Source organism: Pristiophorus japonicus, chromosome 18, assembly GCF_044704955.1.
Source record: "Pristiophorus japonicus isolate sPriJap1 chromosome 18, sPriJap1.hap1, whole genome shotgun sequence".
Classification (NCBI taxonomy): domain Eukaryota; kingdom Metazoa; phylum Chordata; class Chondrichthyes; family Pristiophoridae; genus Pristiophorus; species Pristiophorus japonicus.
In genome coordinates, this window is record NC_091994.1 from 103,502,940 (window position 1) to 103,510,411 (window position 7,472).

Here is a 7,472-nt window from a genome sequence, read left to right on the forward strand (position 1 = left end):
GCAGGAAAAGGCCAGATGGGCCCTCGAGCCTTTCAATGAGATCATGGTTGATCTTCTACCTCAACTCCACTCTCCCACCTAAAATCTAGCTATCTCAGCTGTTGAATATACTGAGCATCCACAGCCCTCTGGGCCAGAGAATTCCAAAGATACACAACCCGCTGAGAGAAGAAATTCCTCCTCATCTCTGTCCTAAATGGCCAACCCCTTTTTCCTGAGACTGTGCCCCCTAATTCAAGACTCTCTAGCTAGGGGAAGGAATAGCAGGTAGCCACAATTGGTACGCTTTCCCGAGCAGAAAGAGGTGGAGGTCAATAACCTGTAGAAATAATACATAGAATTACATGGAATTTCACAGCACCGAAACAGGCCATTCAGCCCAACTGGTCCATGTCGGTGTTTATGCTCCACACGAGCCTCCTCCCATCCTACTTCACCTCATCCTATCAACATAACCTCTATTCCTTTCTCCCTCGTCTGCTTGTCCAGCATCCCTTTAAATGGATCTATGTTGATTCCGGAAGTGAGGGAGTTGACTTGTGAGGAAAGGTTGAGGAGGTTGGGCCTCTACCCATTGGAATTCAGAAGAATGAGAGGTGATCTTATCGAAACATATAAGATTATGAGGTGGCTTGACAAGGTGGATGCAGAGAGGATGTTTCCACTGGTGGGGAAGACTAGAACTAGAGGGCGTGATCTTAGAATAAGGGGCTGCCCATTTAAAACTGAGATGAGGAGGAATTTCTTCTCTCAAAGGGTTGTAAATCTGTGGAATTTGCTGCCTCAGAGAGCTGTGGCAGCTGGGTCATTGAATAAAGTTAAGACAGAGATAGACAGTTTCTTAACCGATAAGGGAATAAGGGGTTATGGAGACCAGGCAGGGAAGTGGACCTGAGTCCATGATCGGATCAGCCATGATCTTATTGAATGGTGGAGCAGGCTCAAGGGACCAAATGGCCGACTCCTGCTCCTATTTCTTATGTTCTTATTTTATTCGTCTCAACTATTCCATGCGGTCCTGTAGCGAAGTATCAGTAAAAAGGTGACGGACACTGAATGTCAGGATAGAGTATGTCAACAGCGATCACTCAACTACATCAAATCATGAGGGGGGGGGGGGATTTTACCCTGAAGAAAAATGGGTGGGTTTGGGTGGGGTAGGGAGTTAAAATGTTAAAAATCTGAATCCCGCCAAGATGCCGCCTCCAACTCGCCAACTTACGGTTCTAACGGCGGCGGGACAGGGATGGGCAGCCAACCCGCTGCCAGGAGGCGGGTCACCCATTTAAACATTATAATGAGGCAGGAATTCTCTGATTTTAACCACCATTTTACCTTAGCTTGTTGGGTATTGCAAGCCTCGTGAAACTGGCCAGCTAATTTTTAATTTTTTTAATTGATTTGTTCATGGGATGTGGACGTCGCCAGCAAGGCCAGCATTTATTGCCCATCCCTAATTGCCCTCGAGAAGGAGGTGGTGAGCCACCATTTCAGGAGGCAGTTAAGAGTCAACCACATTGTTGTGGGTCTGGAGTCACATAACGGCCAGACCGAGTGAGGGCGGCAGATTCCCTTCCCTAAGGACATTAGTGAACCAGATATATGTTTTTACGATAACGCAGGGTGAGGACTGCTGGATCCAAGAGGTAAGCGCCTTTACATAGAAACATAGAAAATAGGTGCAGGAGTAGGCCATTCGGCCCTTCAAGCCTGCACCACCATTCAATAAGATCAGAGAAACAGAGAAACATAGAAAATATGTGCAGGAGTAGGCCATTCGGCCCTTCAAGCCTGCACCGCCATTCAATGAGTTCATGGCTGAACATGCAACTTCAGTACCCCATTCCTGCTTTCTCGCCATACCCCTTGATCCCCCTAGTAGTAAGGACTACATTTAACTCCTTTTTGAATATATTTAGTGAATTGGCCTCAACAACTTTCTGTGGGAGAGAATTCCACAGGTTCACCACTCTCTGGGTGAAGAAGTTTCTCCTCATCTCGGTCCTAAATGGCTTACCCCTTATCCTTAGACTGTGACCCCTGGTTCTGGACTTCCCCAACATTGGGAACATTCTTCCTGCATCTAACCTGTCTAAACCCATCAGAATTTTAAATGTTTCTATGAGATCCCCTCTCATTCTTCTGAACTCCAGTGAATACAAGCCCAGTTGACCCAGTCTTTCTTGATATGTCAGTCCAGCCATCCCGGGAATCAGTCTGGTGAACCTTCGCTGCACTCCCTCAATAGCAAGAATGTCCTTCCTCAAGTTAGGAGACCAAAACTATACACAATACTCCAGGTGTGGCCTCACCAAGGCCCTGTACAACTGTAGTAACACCTCCCTGCCCCTGTACTCAAATCCCCTCGCTATGAAGGCCAACATGCCATTTGTTTTCTTAACCGCCTGCTGTACCTGCATGCCAACCTTCAATGACTGATGTACCATGACACCCAGGTCTCGTTGTACCTCCCCTTTTCCTAATCTGTCACCATTCAGATAATAGTCTGTCTCTCTGTTTTTACCACCAAAGTGGATAACCTCACATTTATCCACATTATACTTCATCTGCCATGCATTTGCCCACTCAGCTAACCTATCCAAGCCACTCTGCAGCCTCATAGCATCCTCCTCGCAGCTCACACTGCCACCCAACTTCGTGTCATCTGCAAACTTGGAGATATTACATTCAATTCCTTCATCTAAATCATTAATGTATATTGTAAATAGCTGGGGTTCCAGCACTGAGCCCTGCAGCACCCCACTAGTTACTGCCTGCCATTCTGAAAAGGACCCGTTTATCCCGGCTCTCTGCTTCCTGTCTGCCAACCAGTTCTCTATCTACGTCAGTACATTACCCCCAATATCATGTGCTTTAATTTTTCACACCAATCTCTTGTGTGGGACCTTGTCAAAAGCCTTTTGAAAGTCAAAATACACCACATCCACTGGTTCTCCCTTGTCCACTCTACTAGTTACATCCTCAAAAAATTCGAGAAGATTTGTCAAACATGATTTCCCTTTCATAAATCCATGCTGACTTGGACCGATCCTGTCACTGCTTTCCAAATGCGCTGCTATTTCATCCTTAATAATTGATTCCAACATTTTCCCTGCTACTGATGTCAGGCTAACCCGTCTATAATTCCCTGTTTTCTCTCTCCCTCCTTTTTTAAAAAGTGGTGTTACATTAGCTACCCTCCGGTCCTTAGGAACTGATCCAGAGTCGACAGACTGTTGGAAAATGATTACCAATGCATCCACTATTTCTAGGGCCACTTCCTTAAGTACTCTGGGATGCAGACTATCAGGCCTCGGGGATTTATCGGCCTTCAATCCCATCAATTTCCCTAACACAATTTCCAGCCTAATAAGGATATCCTTCAGTTCCTCCTTCTTACGAGACCGTCGGTCCCCTAGTACTTCCGGAAGGTTATTTATGTCTTCCTTCATGAAGACAGAACTAAAGTATTTGTTCAACTGGCCTGCCATTTCTTACGAGACCATCGGTCCCCTAGTACTTCCGGAAGGTTATTTATGTCTTCCTTCGTGAAGACAGAACTAAAGTATTTGTTCAACTGGCCTGCCATTTCTTTGTTCCCCATTATAAATTCACCTGAATCTGACTGCAAGGGACCTATGTTTGTCTTCAATAATCTTTTTCTCTTCACATATCTATAAAAGCTTTTGCAGTCAGTTTTTATGTTCCCGGCAAGCTTCCTCTCGTATTCTATTTTCCCCCTCGTAATTAAACCCTTTGTCCTCCTCTGCTGAATTCTAAATTTCTCCCAGTCCTGCTTTTTCTGGCCAATTTATATGCCACTTCCTTGGATTTAACACTATTCTTAATTTCCCTTGTTAGCCGCGGTTGAGCCACCTTCCCCGTTTTATTTTTACTCCAAACAAGGATGTACAATTGTTGAAGCTCATCCATGTGATCCTTAAATGTTTGCCATTGCCTATCCACCGTCAACCCTTTAAGTATCATTCGCCAGTCTATTCTAGCCAATTCACGTCTCATACCATTGAAGTTACCTTTCCCTAAGTTCAGAACCCTAGTCTTTGAATTAACTGTGTCACTCTCCATCTTAATAAAGAATTCTACCATATTATGGTCACTCTTCCCCAAGGGGCCTCGCAAAACAAGATTGCTAATTAGTCCTTTCTCATTATACATCACCCAGTTTAGGATGGCCAGTCCTCTAGTTGGTTCCTCGACATATTGGTCTAGAAAACCATCCCTAATACACTCCAAGAAATCCTCCTCCACCGTATTGCTACTAGTTTGGTTAGCCCAATCTATATGCAGATTAAAGTCGCCCATGACAACCGCTGTACTTTTATTGCATGCCTCCCTAATTTCTTGTTTGATGCTGTTCCCAACCTCACTACTACTGTTTGGTGGTCTGTACATAACTCCCACCAGTGTTTTCTGCCCCTTGATATTCTACAGCTCCACCCATACCGATTCCACATCATCCAAACTAATGTCCTTCCTTACTATTGCGTCACCTTCAGGAGCCAGCATCCCTACCTAATCTATCCCCCGCGATCGTAGACCACCCACCCCATGAATGCCTCCAATTCCACCCCCAGGGCACCTGAAACCCCTTTCCCCCCACCCCACGAGACTACCGCGAGCATGCTTCTCCAGCCCCCCCCCCAATGTCGTCTCCCTCCCCCTCTCTGCTTCTCCTCACATCCCAGCTCTTCCTGGCCCACATCATCATCACCATCATAGGCAGTTCCTCGGAATGGAGGAAGACTTGCTTCCACTCTAAAAATTAGTCCTTAGGTGGCTGAACAGTGCAATATGTAAGGGGTTCTCGGGGAGTGTTGTTGTGCCTTGGGTGTCTCTCTCTGGGCTTCTGCCCTCACAGCTTATGCCTGGCCTGTGAGGTACCCTGAGTGCTGCAAGAGCACCCCTGGAGAGACTGTGTGCACAGCTTATGAAGGGGGTTTTGAGACTCGTGCGTCCCCACAGCTTATGCCTAGCCTGTGAGGCACCTGTGAGTGTCAAACACTCCTAACCCCTTCTTTCCTAGCCTGTGACACACAGTTGAGCGTTTTCGAGGCGCTCCTAGCTTCTCTTACACGGTTCTGACATAAGACTCATGATCAGGAGATATAATACAATAGAACTGAGACAAGGTGATTCCAAGAGGAACTTAGGCTTCCAATTTATTTGACAAGGTGTATCTCAACAAACAGCAATACACCAACAAAACAATCCCCCTAAATCCCACTAAACAGACACAACGAAAATCTTTAGCAGTACAATGCCCAACTTCCCACCTTTCCTGGCCTAACTGAGTTGGAAGTTCCGGGGACCAGAGGTTATTCTCACTACTGTGCCTTCTGCAGTCTGGTGGTTTGTTTCTTCTACCTTCGGTGTCTTCGGACACTGGTTTTCCTTCAGTGTCGAAGGCTTGCTGGTTGTTGGATCACGAGAGCAGGGAACCACACACAATGCGTCAGAAACCCCTTTTTATAGCCAGATTATCCAGTTCGCCTCTCCTGCTGAAATCGATCCTTCCCATTGTTGGGCTTTGTGATTTTGAAAAATGCAGCAGTTTTAGATTATTGCGGGGTTTTTTTTCCACTGATGTTAACCTACTCAAGGTTTGAGTGGGTGTTGATTGCGTTGGCTTCCTGTAGCCATTGTGTAGGCTCTTGGGTTGTTTTGGGTTCCCTAGTTTTCTGAAGGTCTGCATAATTTCCCTCCAATTCAGTTTTTCTCACCTACTCAAGGTTTGAGTAGGTGTTGATTGGGTTGGCCTCCTGTAGCCATTGTGTAGGCCCTTGGTTTGTTTTGGGTTCCCTAGTTTTCTGAAGGTCTGCATAATTTCCTTCCATAGTGTAAACATGGGGAAGACAATAGTCCGATAATGGCGATGAGTCAGTCCCACAGTTTTCGAGCAAGTGCTCTCCCATTGGCTTGAAAGCCCCATGCTTCGGGCTGACTCTGTCCCACCATTGGCCCTCCGGTGTCCTCCCCCGTCCAATCACTGCTCTGCCAAGGTCAAACCGTCTCGGTTTCAATACACAGCACAGACCGATCCCACAGCCCTTTTCCTTCTGGGTAAAATGAGGGTTTTTTGTCCTCCCCTACAAATACGAGAACCACAGACTCTGTCACTGGTGGGGCAGACAGTCGTTGAGGGAAGGGGTGCGTGGGACAGGTTTGCCGCACACTCCTTCCACTGGCTGCGCTTGATTTCTGCATGCTCTCGGCGATGAGACTTGAGGTGCTCAGCGCCCTCCCGGATGCATTTCCTCCACTTGGTGCGGTCTCTGGCCAGGGACTCCCAGGTGTCAGTGGGGATGTTACACTTTATCAGGGAGGCTTTGAGGGTGTCCTGGCCCACATGCTCCTTCGGCCCCCAATTTGGCGCTCCAGCCCCCCCGATTGTCCCCTAATCACCACCCCCACCCGCCTTACCCTGCTTTTGTTTACATAGTCACTTTCATTATGACAGGTAACACAATCGAATTGCTTCTATCCATGTGTGCAGTGTCTTCAACTCACCAGCAGTGGTTTAAATCTGGACTCCACAATATGTTGTATAGCTGAAAACAGTGCTGATTTTAGACAAATACTTTCAGTGGCTATTGTGTCTGTAAGCACTGTAGTAATGACTCCACGAGGTAAGGTATTGTACTTGAACTGTGGCGACCTTAGTCCATTTATTACAGCTCCTGAGTGAGGATACAGCATGGTGATCTCCCTTTTATACCTGGTTACCTGTCGTGTACAGGTGACCCCTAGGTCTCCACCTGTTGCACCCTCTGGTGGTACAATCACATACAGTGTGAAGGTACATTCAGTAGTCTTATGTAACTGTACATTGAGTGTACAGGGAGTATACTTATATTATACATCGGCCTTTTGGCTAAGATCATGCGTAACTGACCTGACAGGGGAGTAACCATGACCCCAAAGTGGTTCTCCCTGGATCAGGAAGGTGGTTCTCCTATGCTTTTTGGAAATAGGAGGTGGGTGGGGTTGCTGACCCATCCACCTCCACGGCACGAACCTGGTATTGCAGTACTTCCAGGAACGGTGCAGTGGCTCTAGGCCTTTTGGCTAAGAGCATTGGCGCAGAGTGATCCTTGATGTGTGCAAGGTGACCTCTGGCGTTTGTGATTTGACAAAGAATTGGAAAGATTGGCTATGAATTAAAAAAAAATATATACATACACAACATCACTCTCCCCTAAGTCTTGTGCCACTGGCCTTTGCATTGTGTGCTCTGGTCCTATACTTGAGTGTCCAAAGCCCTTGCACCTTGTCTATGTTTTGGCTTGGCTCTCTCCCTGTTGACCCCCAAGTCCTTATTGCCACAACATTGGACGGTGGATGGTTTGAGGTTGCAGTGGTGGTTGAGTGGGTTCTGGGTGTGATCCATGTGTGTCCATAGCTACCATTCTGCCCCCCCCTCCCCCATACATAGACCATGTGTGTGGCTCAAC

General features: G+C 46.9%; 1 non-coding gene across 1 annotated transcript; it reads left to right on the top strand.

The window, feature by feature from the left end:
• The first annotated feature begins 6,875 nt into the window (after positions 1-6,875).
• LOC139229521 (U2 spliceosomal RNA) lies at positions 6,876-7,073 on the top strand. Its single transcript, XR_011587730.1, has one exon. It is a non-coding gene; the product is annotated as a U2 spliceosomal RNA (small nuclear RNA).
• The last annotated feature ends 399 nt before the right edge of the window (positions 7,074-7,472 follow it).